Raw genomic sequence first — 15,563 nt, 5'->3', positions numbered from 1 at the left:
AAGTATCATAGGTGACCATGAATATGAGCTTGCATCTTGAATTTACTTGGTTCTAAGTAGTTTTGATGCATGATATAGCCTCTAGACACTAGTGCTAGTAGTTGCTATCAATTTTGTTAAGTTTTGTCCACCTCTTATTTGTGGCCTAAAAATTCAGAATTTTTCAAAAAAGGGAACATGCTTAGGAGGTTTCTAAGAGGTTCTTCAAACTAGGGTTCTGTGGAAACTCCGCAAGAGGAGCCTAGGTACAACCTTCCTCTTGAAGTCGAGGTGCGACCATATGAATGGTCGTGCAACACGTTCATGGGAGAAGCGGGGTTCCAACATGATTTCACTAAATTGGTGGAGAATGTTGGACTAACTTCCTTCCTCTAAGATAAGTGTGATCAATACCTACTCCTCACCAATATTTTCATGCAAAATTTTAGATTCATGCCTAGAATAGATGTTCCTGGCATATCATTTCATCTTTATGATCAAACTTTTGAGATACCTTTTGCTTAGTTATGTCGTATTTGCAAAATTCCTAATGAGGGTAATGTGCTAGAACCACATACTAGTGAGTTTGAGGGATTCTTGCATGAGGTAATAATCGGAGAGACTAGAGGGGTCTCCAAGGCCAGAGTAGCTAATTTACATTTTTCCCATTATGCGCTACTTTGCTTTATTTAATGGGAGATGTTTGAATGGTAGGTGGGAAAGTGCAACACTTGGTACACATGATCTTGTTATTTTGTGTTGTGCACTCTTCAACGATATGATCTATAGTTTGGGATCTATCATTGCACGCCACCTTCACACTAACAGAATTAAAGGTGTTATTTATGGTGATATTTATGCTACTTTTCTTGCTAGCCATTTTAATGTTGATATCAGATATAGGGAGGATAGCACTTTTCCTAGGGTCCACCCAAATTACGAGCGCGTGAAGGAGCATGATTTTGTTAATGGGGGTGAGCCTCGTTATTAATATAACTTGGTTTTCGGTCAGGGCACCCATAAGATTATTACTCTGTATGTGCCTTCTTTGTTTGACCTTTCCACGGGGAGATACATTACCATGCCCAAGGATATCATTGCATACTTGAACCATATGGCAGCACCAAAGGAGGTCCATCTTGGGAGGCTCAGGTGCCTCATCAGACCTAGTTCTTCCCTGTACTAGATGGATTCTTTCAGTGGACATAAACCAAGTTAGGCTAAAAGCCTAAGCTTGGGGGAGTATGTATTCTCACCAACATTTCCTTCATGTTGTCACATATTCATTTCACTTGTCGGTGTTCTTTGTTTCTTTTGATTATTTGTGTTCGTTCTAATTTTGTTTCTCTTCTGCATTTGAAGAACTTCAAAGATCCAAAAGAAAAATGGTTCTCGCTTCTTTTCGGGTTTTCTTTTCTTTTAGTTAGTTCGTAGTAGTAAAAGAAAACCCAAAATATTTCTTGTTTCTTATTTCATTGTTTTTTGGGAGTTCTTCGGTGTAAATAGTTTTTCTTCTTTCCTTTGCTTTCCCAGAAAAATTAAAAACTCCAAAAATATTTCAATGCGCTTCTTTAAATTTCTTTTCTTGAGTCCTTGTAGGGAGAAGACTTCGTAAAATTGTCAAGTGGCCCTTATATGCTTTATTGTTGATCTAATGAAAGGCCATATATTCCCTTGTCTTCTCCTGTGTATGAAGTGTTTGCGGATTTCAACTTAGTCCATGGCACTCTTGCCCTATTATATTTTTCACATCATTCAGTCATGCAAGTGAAAGGCAATAATGTTGATGATTTGATGAAGTGATTGTGGTGAAGGAAAGCTGGTATGAACTCTTCTTGCTTTTGTTTTTTGAAGTATGTTTAACTCAGTAGTCCTGATTCAGCATATTATGAGTAAAGATGTTTGTGATGACAATTAGAGATTATAATTTCTCATCCCATGCTTGAGTAGCCAGGAGTGGATAATATGTTATATTGTGTGTCAACATGCATTAAAATGATTATGATGTACTCCCTCCGTCCCAAAATAAGTGACTCAACTTTGTACTTACTTTAGTACAAAGTTAGTATAAAGTTGAGTCACTTATTTTGGGACGGAGTGAGTAGTATGTTAGGATGGTAATCCTCCTCTGAAGAATTCAAGTGGCTTAACTTGGCACATGTTCACGCATGTAATTGATTCAAACCCAATAGAGCCTCTATGATATTTATGTTCAGGTTGTTTATATCCTCCTCATGGTCATGTTCAATTTTGAATATTCAAAATGCACGATTATGACCATTGTCGCTCTCTAGTTGGTCGCTTCTCAATCTAATTGCTAGGCTTCACCTGTACTAAGCGGAAATACTGCTTGTGCATCCAAAATCCTAAAACAAAAGTTGTGCCATAAAGAGTCCACTATACCTACCCATATACGGTATTACCCTACCGTTCCAAGTAAATTTGCATGTGCCACCACTAAATCCTTCAAATAAGCATCTATTTTGTGTGCCCGTACCGCTTATAGAGAGGTGGCAGTCAATATCTTCAATGCTAAGCGGGTTATACTCACGACAGAGAGTTTATTCACTTGTCCTGCATGAGAGAGGCTAGTATTTGGGATGCCCAGTCCTGCTTTAATTTATAAAAACACTCCCCCAGACAGTTGATTGTTAGAGGGCACCCGAGGATTCGGTTAGCCATGGATTGTGTTTGTGTGTTTGTGGGGGAGAAAACCATTTTTGCGTGTGATCCGCCATTAATGTATTCAGCATCGAAGATACTAAAAACCTTTGTCATGAGTTGACAGGAAAAGCACACCACTCAAAATGTATTCATCTCTATTTTAGCTTCGAGCTCTGGCACCTCTGCAAATCCCTACTTCCCTCTGCGAGAGGTCCTTCTTTTACTTTTCTGTTTTTTACTTCTATTGTTGAGTCACCACACTGGTACTGTTACTTGCTTGTGTGTGCATGTAACGCCCCGAATCCGATGCGTCAGGTGTCTTCTAGTTATTCGCCGTAGTTGCCATGTCATTTGCTTGCGTGTTCTATTTTTCCATGTCATCATCTACATTTCATCTGCATGTTTTTCAAAACTTGCATCCTTTCGGGTTCCCCCGGTTCTCTCCGTTGTCCGTTCTAAGCCCAATCACACTCGCACGCACCCGTCGCACCTCCTAGATCTTGTTCTATGAGCCACCAGAAAACGTTCTCGAAATGGACCGAGATTTGCCGAGTGGCCTTGGTATATCACCGGTAGACCGCCCATCAAATTTCGTTCCATTTAGAGGTTGTTTGATGCCCCAATGGTTAACCGTGTAACCCCGAAACCCCTCTCTCTTTGCAGCCCAGCCCCCCTTCACCACAGCCCACTAGCCCATCCAAACCCCATCCATGCTCTCGGTCGCTGGATCGTGATCGTGTGGGCGAAAATCGCACCTCATTTGGACTCTCCTAGCTCCCTCTACCTATAAATATGTGCTCTCCCTGTAAATCTCGCAGTCCAACCCTAGCCTTCTTCCACCCTGCACCGCCGGACGCGTGCACCGGCCACCTCACCCGAACCAATCCCCACGCGACACATCAGCTCCGCCGCCGCCTCGCCCAATCGCACGCCACCACCTCATCCGTGTCGGCCCTCTCTCTCCTCAGCTGCCACAAGGTCCCGCGGGGCCCAAATCGCTGCCGCCGCCGACCACGGGAGACCCGCGCCCGGGATCCGCCGCCACCGCCCGCTCACCCGCCTGCGCCACCGTCTAGCCTCGCCTCCGCCGCCGTGAGCGCCGGATCCGGCGAGGAGCGCCTCGGATCCGGTCCCCTTCATCCTCTCCGGCCGTCTTCCTCCTCTTCGCCACGTCTCCGGCGAGTTCGTCCGGCGAACATCCATTTCCGTGCAACCCTAGGTTAACCCCGATTTTTCACAGTCCTTTTCCCCTATAATTTTTATGCCTCCTTCATCATGTCGTAACTCCATGTCCGTAGATCCGATTCATGCATATGATATGTCGAAATTTTCATCATGTGATGCTCTTCATATTGTACTACTGTGACATGCTTGTTTGAGTTCATCTTGATGCCTAAACCTTCATTGCAAAACTGCTATGTGATATGAACTGCTGAAATCTGCTGATTGTTAACATCATTTGTGCTTCTTGTGAGTGCCACAACTTTGTCCTTGTTGATGTTATGATCATGATCTTGATACGCACATGTTCTTCTCTTCATGCTCTACATGTTGGTGTGATTTACATTCATGCTAGGGTGCATCTTGATATCTTAATGCCTGTTGCAAATGTGCATGTTGCTGTTAACTGCTGAAATCTGCTGTAACTTGCTGATTTGTCATTTTTGTTGCATTTTGTGTGTGCATCCTATGAGCATGATGTCTGCATGTTTTAGGAGAATATTTATGCCATGTTTACAGGGGTGCAAGCCATGTATTTTTTTTATATGCCCTGTAGTGAGTGCATCAAGCTTGTGAAGTGGGCTACTTGCTGTTAACTTTTTGTCTACTGAATCTGTCATATCATGTTGTCATGTTTGCTTGATGCTACCAATTAATCCATGCATATTCTGGAGATGCCTAGTTGAAATGTTTTGTTTCCTATATTATGATCCATCTTTCCATGCCTTTGTATGCCTCATATATGTCCTGTAGCATATGCTTTCATTGCCATGAACATGCTTATATAATGTTCCAGATTTCTGTTAACTTCATGATGCCTTGTTGTGAGCTTGTTATTGAGTGATCCATGCCTATTCTGGAGATGCTCCAATTACATGTTTTGAAGAATGGTATGAGTAATTTGTTCATATGCTATGTTTTCTAATTTTGGGTTTCATATGCCTCTATTCCATGCTTGCAAACATGCTATCATAATGTTGTTGTTTTACACTTGCTAAAATTATTTCAACATTCAATCTTGTCTTGTTGGTTCCCACTAATCCAAGAGCCATATGTTTATGATGACATGATGTTATTTGCTCTTTGTTATGTGTAATTTTATGTCATGCCCTTGGTTGCTATGTTTACTTGATGTATATTGTCTCTTTCTTGCTCTTAAGTTGCCATCATATTAACTCTGCTCATGCATATGCTGCTGTGTTATAAAGTTGCATCTTGCGTTGATCATATTGGTTTAATATTGATGCCTATGAACCTGAACCTTAATTATATTTTAAGCATGTTATCTGTACATGAAGTGCATGTCAAGTTTGTGCTCATAAGATTCTTGTAGCATGTTGTTTTGATGTTTGCAAAGTGCCTACTTGCTGTTTTGGGCAGATTGTTGTTATAACTTGTTTGGAGTGTATGTGTTGCACCGTTCCTCCGTTTTGAGCATGCCCTATATGAAACTTGCTTAGAATTGCATGTAGTTGAATCATGTCATGTTAAATCCTTGTTTTGAGAGTGTTTTCTTGATGTTTGAATGCCTTTTGCATCAATGTCATGTTTAACATGTTTTGCTCATATCTTCTAGACCGTAGCTCTGAACTAAATGAACTTTATATGTAACTTGACTAGAATTTCGTGTAGATCATCTTGGTGCATTTTAACTTGATGTTTAAAAATTTGAACATAAGGTTTATTCAGATCTGGACCAATTTCGAATTTTGCATATGAGGACTTACCGGATTTGTTATATGTTTTTCCGGACTCATTTAAACTTGCTTTGATGTGTTGTTCTTGTATGCATCATCTCTTGCCATGAGTAGCGTCATATAGACTTTGTCATGCATCATACTTGGTTGAGCATCATGTCATCTTTATGTGTTGTGTGGTTACCTTATTGTTTGCTTCTTTCCGGTTGTGCCTCTTCTCGATAGTTCATGTTTCATTGCTATCGTGAGGATTCGTTCGTCTACGCTTGGTTCGTCTTCGCCCATTCATCTTCTTCATGGACTTGTTCTTCTTCCTAGTGGGATTTCAGGCAAGATGACTGTCACCCTGGATCTCACTACTATCATTGCTATGCTAGTTGCCTCGTTCTACCGCTATGTTGCGCTACCTATCACTTATTGATCAAGCCTCCCAAATTGCCATGTCAGCCTCTAAACTTTTCACCCTTCCTAGCAAACCATTGCTTGCCTATGTTACCGCTTTGCTCAACCCCTCTTATAGCGTTGCTAGTTGCAGGTGAAGTTGAAGATTGCTCCATGTTGGATCAGGATTATGTTGGGATATCACAATATCTATTATTTAATTAATGCATCTATATACTTGGTAAAGGGTGGAAGGCAAGGCCTTATGCCTGGTGTTTTGTTCCACTCTTGCCGCCCTAGTTTCCGTCATACCGGTGTTATGTTCCTTGATTTTGCGTTCCTTACGCGGCCGGGTGTATGGGAACCCCTTGACAGTTCGCTTTGAATAAAACTCCTCCAGCAAGGCCCAACTTTGGTTTTACATTTGCCTAACAACCTATAACCCTTCCCTTGGGAGTAATTAACCCGAGGGTCATCTTTATTTTAAACCCCCCCGGGCCAATGCTTCTCTAAGTGTTGGTCCAAACCGAGCAGCCTGCGGGGCCACCTCGGGGAAACTTGAGGGTTGGTTTTACTCATAGCTTGTCTCATCCAGTGTGCCCTGAGAATGAGATATGTGCAGCTCCTATCGGGATTTGTCGGCACATTCGGGCGGTCTTGCTGGTCTTGTTTTACCATTGCCGAAATGTCTTGTAACCGGGATTCCGAGACTGATCGGGTCTTCCCGGGAGAAGGAATATCCTTCGTTGGTTGTGAGAGCTTATCATGGGCTAAGTTGGGACACCCCTACAGGGTTTAAACTTTCGAAAGCCGTGCTCACGATTATGTGGCAGATGGGAATTTGTTAATATCCGATTGTAGAGAACTTGACACTTGACTTAATTAAAACGCATCAACCGCGTGTGTAGCCGTGATGGTCTCTTTTCGGCGCAGTCCGGGAAGTGAACACGGTTTGGGTTATGTATGAACGTATGTAGTTTCAGGATCACTTCTTGATCACTTCTAGCTTCTCGACCATTCTGTTTGCTTCTCTTCTCACTCTTATTTGCGTATGTTAGCCACCATATATGCTTAGTCGCTGCTGCAACCTCACCACTTATTATTTCCATACCCATTAAGCTTTGCTAGTCTTGATACCCATGGTAATGGGATTGCTGAGTCCTCGTGGCTCACAGATTACTAGAACAACAGTTGCAGGTACAGGTTATGCGATGACCATGATGCGAGAGCGATATTACTTGTTTTGGAGTTCTTCTTCTGCTTCTTCTTCTATCAGGGGATAGGTTCCAGGTCGGCAGCCTGGGCTAGCAGGGTGGATGTCATTTGAGTTTCTGTTTGTGTATCATCCGTAGTCGGATGTTGCTCTTATGTATGATGTTGTTGTATTTATGTGGCTTTGTATGCCTCGTGTATGTATCCCCAACTATTATGTAATGGTACAATGTAATGATATCCACCTTGCAGAAGCGTCTCCAATATGCGCTTCTATCCTTGGTGGGACCTTTGAGTTCCTTTAGGATAGGGTCGCATATTGGGTGTGACAGTGCGATATGGGGGATCTTCCCACACAACCCATAAACCATCGAGGATAGGTGAGCGGCTATTGAGGATTTCCATAAAATACGTATGAGAAGCCGCGGCCTATCCCACACGTTAGGCCTCGATATTACGTTTCTAATTCGAGAGACATACGAAACGACTGCGCAGCTATACTCGTGTGGAAAAGGTTGATATCACAAACATTTAATCTACCGATCTGTTTGCGATAGGTACATTGTTAAAAAATGTGAAATGTGTGCGGTGCCTCTATTATCGCCAATGTGTCCATTTTCATAACCGTGTGTGACAGGTATTCCTATCACACACGGGCTCCACATATGAACTGTCTTCTTTTTGTCCAGCATTACACACGCATACAGGTTTGAAACATTTGCCGTATTACCATGAATTGCACACACATATAAATGGAACCGTGTGTGGTACTATTGTAAATTCGACACGCATATGAGACGACACCATGTGTTTGTGCGTTGGCCATCACAAATGTTTCCCATCAAAGAACCACATGTTCTATATTTTTTCATCACACACGCTATTTTCTTTCTAACATTGTGTATGTTATTTTATTCTCTCATGTTTAATTTTATTTTTCCTTGTAATTTATTATTCAAATTTTGAATTATGAAACGTGGAATTCAAATTCTCACGACAATGGTTCAACAACAAATCCATAAATAAATTTCCCAGTAAAATATGTTCAGTAATTATAGGATTAGGTTGTAATTAACTATGATGAACCACAATATTCAGAGGTTGTAAAGATGAAGAGAGAAGTGTAAATCATTTTGGCTGCCGATGGTGTTGAAGAAGTGGAATGCCCTTAATGTGCCCTCCTGCACGCCAAAGGTGTGCATAACTTTTGTTCAACCCCTTATGACGATCGCCCGCCCATCCTTCACCGCCTTCAGGAAAACTTCTAGACCATTACATGTTAGTATGAATTATATATACTTTAACCTTAGTTTCCTCCACTCCGACCATGTAGTTTGCAAGGTAATCATCAGTAAATTTCTTCAAAAACCACAGAAAAGAGAAAACATTCACATATTCATGTCTAATTGAGTAACTCGTTGTGGGCAGGGGGAAAGGCAACAAATTACTTACCATCCTAAGGTTCAATGTTATCTTGGACAAAGTGCAAATAAAGAGTTTAACTCCAATCATCCGTCTCTTTCGCGTAACAATCTTTCTTAGTTTCCTCACTTTACATTTGTTCGTGAATATCTCATTGCCCCATGCACAAAAGGGGTCGAAGCATGGGTCAGTACCGATTATATATGTACCTACAGGCAACCAATAAATGATGGAAGCTAAACTGCAGCTGTACAAATGATGTAAAATACAACTCCCACCATTCCCAAATACAAGAATTTTTTAGATTTCAATATGAATTACATACAGATGTATACAGACATAGTTTAGCTTAGAATGTAGATTCACTCATTTTGCTTCGTATATAGTCTATATTGGAATCTCTAAAAAGACTTATATTTATGAATGGTGGGAGTATAAGACATGGGATGCAGCTAACCTCGACGACAAACAACAGCATCGCCCATAGTGGCTCTGCATAAGTACATGGAAAGGCAATGTTAACTATAACAGGGTTAATATCCACCAAAAATAGAAAATGGTAATAAAACGACAACATTTGTAATGATATCTTCATTGCAAAGAGTAGCACGGTAGCTAAGGGACAGAATAAAAAATGGATAGAACTGTTTACTACAACAGGCTTAACAACAACCTAAGTCAAGTATTGTAGTTTGTAGCTAGTATTGATGAAATTGATCTGGGTAGTTCATACTTGAACATCACACAGTGTGCAGTACTGAAATAAACAAGCCACGTTTAACTATAGACAACCTAGTATAGCCATTGAAACTTGTACTGATAAAATTGAAATTGACAGAGTTAAACAACGCAAGGCAAGTGTTGATAGAGCAGAGAATGGCCTAGTTGTCTATAAAAAAGTAGGGAAAATAGCTAAGACAGGTTAGGCGTGTTTACCACAACATGCTTAATACATCAACCGTACAAAACATAGGCTACTAGTATTGGTAAGATTGAACTGGTGAGTTCATACTTGGTAAATCTCAAGGGGTAGTTGCTGGGGCACTTCATCTGTGCCAAAGCCCGCCACAACTCGGTGGCGGTGGAGGCGAGGTGTTCCTCCGAGTCAAAGTGTGGATCAGTGTCGCTGACATGTCCACCTGCAAGAAGCAAGTCAATGTTACAATCTAAATTGCAATTGCGCAAATGATGTAAAATACTATAAGATATTGGATGCAGCTAACCTCGATGGCAAACAACAGCATCGCCCATCATGATGTGTAAGTACATGGAAAGGCATGTTAACTACAATAGGGTTAGCATCCACCAAAAATAGCAAATGGAAATAAACCGACAGCATCTCTAGTGATATCTTCATTGCAAAGAGTAGCACGGTAGCAAAGGGATAGATTAAAAAATGGATAGAACTGTTAATTACAATAGGCTTAACAGCAACCTAAGTCATGTATTGTAAGTTTGTAGCTGGTATTGGTGAAAGTGAGATGGACAGTTCATACTTGAACATTACATAGTGTGTAGTACCGAAATAAACAAGGGACTTTTAACTACAGGCAACCTAGTATAACCATTGAAACTAGTACTGATAAAAATGAAATTGACAGAGTGAAACAATGCAAGCAAAGTGTTGCTAGAGCAGAGAATGGCCTAGTTGTCAATAAGAAGGTAGGAAAAATAGCTAACACGGGTTAGGAGTCTTTGCTACAACATGCTTAATACATCAACCATACAAAACATAGACATTGCAGCTACTTTTGGTAAACTGAACTGGTCAGTTCATACTTGGTAAATCCTGAGAGGTAGTTGCGGGGGCACTTCATTTGGCCAGCTTCCGCCCCAAGTCGGCGACGTCGAAGGCGAGGTGTTCCTCCGGGTTGACACGCACAACGGCCATCGCGCCATCGACCGCCATCAGCTCCTCGACCACCACATGGTATGTGGTTGGGCTTACGTGGCGATGCTCCGAAGTAGGGGCAATGGGGATTTGGAGGCATGAGGATGTTTCACAGGCACCACTTAAGCAATCAAGCCGGGGCCAAGATAGAGATCAGAGGGTTACATGACTGGATCGACGAGGCTCGGGCAGAATGTAGATGTGGTTGAAGATGTGGCTGCAGCGGTGGTTTGAGCTGCTGGGAGGGGGAAGGGTGGGGAAATACTGCGGAAATGTGATTGGTGGTCATGTGGTGGGAGCAATAAATTCTAAAATCATGCGCCTAATAAAAATTTCACTGCAAAACTCAAAACTCGGACGGGGGAAACACACAACGCAAATGAAGTGCATAAAATACTCGTGTGCGAGAAAAGAGAAAATTGGCGGATCCCGCCTCCAAAAAATTCTACACGTGTAGTTGATTAAATCAGTCAATGGCGGTCGTGATGGTACACTTGCGTTATTAGAAATCATTGCACAGGTTACTGACTTATGGATCATTAATGCAAAAAAAACATGGTGCACCATAGAAACCGTGTCTTTGTGATCTTCTAGTAATTCTTATATCTATCAGCATCTATAGCCGCACCTGCAAATTTAAAAATATCTTTCATTATAGCAGGGTTATTCAACATACATGAATGAGGCAAAAGTGACACTCGATGAACGATCATCGGTTTATGAAATGTAATCTAGTGTGAACCTGCCTCGCTCCCAAAGCCAGAATTGATCCTATGCAACAAAAGAGAAGCTTGCTGCCATCCGCCAGTGCGGCTAGTTAAGTCGGTGTGTGACCAACTCGCGCGGCGAGGTGGGACTAAAAACCAGTTGCGCCCAGCTCGTCTCTGACGCGCACGCCGGAGCAGAAGCACGTTGTGCAGAGATGGGAGAGGAAGAAGATTTGGGTGGCTGTGGGCGGACATTTCGGGAGGATTTAGGGCAGGGGTATGGCTAACAAACTTCAGTGAACACATGCTAAGCAACGCTCAAAGCCCTAAAAGGATGTCACTTATCGACAATGTACATTAATAATAGATACCAACTTAAATTCCTAGATACTGGTAATTTGCTCTAAAAGTAGTAAGTAGTATTTGTAGATGCTCGTAATTGATTAAACAAACTTACGGGCGACACACGCAATAACTACTTCTCACATGCTGGCCAGACATAATCGTTCTCCTTCCCGGCCTTGTCGGCGACAACCCACCGTTCTTGGACCTCTACTAGCTCTCATTAGTGTCGTGATAGCTACCGCTGCGATCCTGGTAGGTGGAGGCATCGAGGCATGCTGGCCAGACACCATCGTTTTCCTTCTCGGTCTTGTCGGCAGCAACCCACCGTGCTTGGATCTTCGTCGAGCTCTCCTCAGCAGCGCATGCGGCCTCTTCTTTCTTGCGGTGGTGGGACTCTCTTTTCTTGAGTGCTTTCTGCCTTTTCCGCTCGTTTTGTGCGGCTTTGGACGCCTCTTGCTCCACTATCCATATGGCCATGGTAGCTTCAAAGTCCGCGCATGTAGATGTGCGACCGCGGGCGGTGATGAACTTGGCACGGCGAGATGCCATCGCTTCCTTACTGGTTAGTGTGCGTCGCGGTGGCATGACCGACGCTTGGAGAGAGCTCTAGGGCGGAGTGGCCGGACAACCATACAGTGCGGTGATTTTTTACAGCTCAAGGATAGACGACGAAGGAAATTTGGATTCCCCTACAATCTTGGTCATTTATTATCGCACACTGTTCATCTCCCTCGCCTTTGGAAATCGTGTGCGCTCATCCTATTGTGGGTTGCGTTCTAATTGGCCACAAACCCAACCACGCGGATCGCGTGTGTGCGCTGTAGGATGCACCATGATTGAATGACAAACCACGTCCCTCTCATCAAATTTTTGTAGTTGTAGCTGGGATTTGATGTATCTGTGCAAAATGTCTAGAAAATGCACATGACCGATGATGTATCTGTGCAAAATGATGTATCTGTGCACCATGATGTATCTATGCACCATGATGTATCTGTGCAAAATGTATCGCCTAAATATGTAACCAAATTTGAACACGGTCATTTGTAGGGTGTACATTGAGCATAAAAACTCAAGGATAAAGGACGAAGGAAATTTGGATTCCCCTTCAATCTTGGTGATTTCCCTCTTGAAACCACGAAACTTCCTCGGTGATGGTTCGATTTATGAAGAGCATGCATGATGACTTAAGCCAAACCTTCTCAAATTTTTACCAGGGCATGGTGAGGCCAAACCATGGCACCATGGTAGGCATCATGTTTTTCAAGCACGTCTTTCATTTTTCTATAATTTAAAAACCAATAAATGACACATTTGTGGTTGACTCTTGCCACACATATCCATGAAATCTCTGTCCATTCATTGTAAAAGGCATTAAAATTTATGAAATACCATGAGCATGGTTTTCCAAACCGTTTGTGTGCACTTTTTCATGCACCAATTGTCCGAATTTGAATTATGTGCATTAATGCCTAGAAAATGCACATGACCGATGGTAAATGAGCCCGGAAAAGTGCCAAATTTGAACACAGTGATTTGTAGGATATATGTTGATGTGGAAAAAACTCAAGGACAAAGTACGAACGAAATTTGGATTCCCCTTCAATCTTGGCGATTTCCCTCTTGAAACAACAAAACTTCCTCGATGATGGTTTGATTTATGAATAGCGTGCATGACGACATAAGCCAAACCTTCTCAAATTTTTACCAGGGCATGGTGAGGCCATACCATGGCAACATGCCGGGTGTCATGTTTTTCGAGCATGTTTTTCATTTTTCTATAGTTGAAAAAACAATAAACGACACGTTTGTAGTTGAGTCTCACCACACATATCCTTCAAATCTCTGCCCATTCCTTGTAAAAGGCATGAAAAACTATTGAATACCATGAGCATGGTTTTCCAGACTGTTTTTGTGCACCTTTTCATGCATCGATTGTCTAAATTGGAATTATGTGCATTAATGCCTAGAAAATGAACATGATCGCCTAAATATGGTAAATGAGCCCGGAAAAGTGCCAAATTTGAACACGGTGATTTGTAGGATGTATGTTGATCATAGAAAAAATCAAGGACAAAGGACGAAGGAAATTTGGATTCCCCTTCAATCTTGGTGATTTATTATCGCACACGGTTCATCTCCATCGCCTTTGCGAACCGTGTGCGTTCACCCGCATGTCAAAAAGGTAAAAAGAAAACTCTCGCCCTCCCCACTTCATCCCCACTCACTCGTTGTGCACTCCTCCGCAACTCTGCACGTCATCAACTTCTATCACGGCGACCACCCCTAAGCTCGACGGTTGTCATCGGCGGGTGGCAGTCGCACTCCAAACGGCATAGGATTTTTGCCCCTACCGCTTGCCGCCGCCTATCTGCACCAACTTGCACCGACTTTCTGTACTCTGGTTGATTGAGGTTTTCTAAGGGATTTTCCGCGCGCTTGGGCCGGTGATTTTTCTCATGGATAAGGTAACTAATTTAGCAAGATATTCGTTCATTTCTTATTGCAGTCCGTCTGTCCCTGTTAATCAATCGGCGGAAATCGCCATGGATTCATTTCTCTTCTAGTTGGTTCGAGTGTTTTCATGCAAGTGTCCACAGTGCAAGCACAAATCATGCCAGTGTGGTCCCAGCTAGTCGAAAACGTGGTTCTACCTCACAATACCATATGACTTTAAGGAGCGCTCGATATGTTTAATCTCACCCTACCACGGTTGGCATGGCCTAAATATATAAACATATACCGTATATTGCTACATTTGGATAAAAGGTACGGTGCCACATGCAGCCTAGACGTCGAAGATGATTTTTTTCTAAATTAGGCAAATTAATGATGTATTGTTCTTTTAGTTACTTTGTTCTTTCAGTTACTCTCATATTTGCATGAAATCTTTGTTACATTATATTTTTAATTATATATTTTTGCATGTTGCTTTCAGCTATATATTGTTATGTTATGTCAATTACTCCCATATTTGCATGTTTCTCTGTTATTTCAATATATGTAATGATCTTAATTATCATTTCAAGTAGTACATCCCTTACTTTGCAAGAACAAGTCTAGAAGGAAATCTTGGCCTTTACTTTGTTGATGACTCCATGGATGTCATATTGACAACGCAACATGGATTTACAATGACAGTTGGGGTAAAAATTGATAAAGATGGTCAGTCCTATTTTGTTGCAGACCTTTGGAGAAAAAATTCTAAGTTTTATGAACTGAAAGCTAGCAATAAAATTCTAGTGCATGCACCACAGCCTAGTCTAATTAACATGGATGTTTACTTCCCCAATGCCATCAGCCGATCACGGTCTGATCAAGGTTAGTGTTCTTTCAACTTTCTCCATGTTGGCATATTACTTAGCAAAATTGGGGTATTTTTTCTGACTAACTGATCACTATTTAAACACCAATTGTGATTTCATTTTATGACTTTGTTCCTAGGCAATAACAAATTCTAATTACCAATTTATGCCCACTATTTTTTTGCCATGTTCTGAGTAAATAATACCATTCCGCCTTTTAAGCATGATATGCTGGATGCATAGTTAATGATCTGTAGGTTACTCGGCATACCAAATTTCACTGGAAAGGATTGGAGCATGTCATAAAATTTGTTGATAATCTGACCGTGATAGCACAACATATGAATGTTGGATTTTGGATAGGATTAATTCTACCACTGGTGCACACATTGAACAAAACTAATTGTGTGCACAAAATGCTGGTACAAAGTCTTATTTTTATGTTGATGTTCATAAACTATATATAGCTTCAACAATATGTTACAAGTGGTTTTTATTCTTCATTGCAACAGAAATTGCCCACTACAGCTATTCCTGAATCGATTTCCCGGCGTGGTCGTATTACATTTGTGCCTTCTAATAACGCCAAAGTGATTGCAAAGTACTGCATTTCCCGTAGAAATGTAAGCATTCAAATTAACAAGTTCTCGCTTGTCATGGCAATGCATCCACATTGGAAAACTAGAGACACTATTCTACTCATGCTCTACCAAGGCACATGAGGGTACTTCCTTTTCAT

The sequence above is a fragment of the Triticum aestivum genome, chromosome 4B, assembly GCF_018294505.1.
Source record: "Triticum aestivum cultivar Chinese Spring chromosome 4B, IWGSC CS RefSeq v2.1, whole genome shotgun sequence".
NCBI classification, from domain to species: Eukaryota; Viridiplantae; Streptophyta; class Magnoliopsida; order Poales; family Poaceae; genus Triticum; species Triticum aestivum.
The sequence above is the reverse complement of the archived record's forward strand: the minus strand, read 5'-3'. Positions refer to the sequence as shown.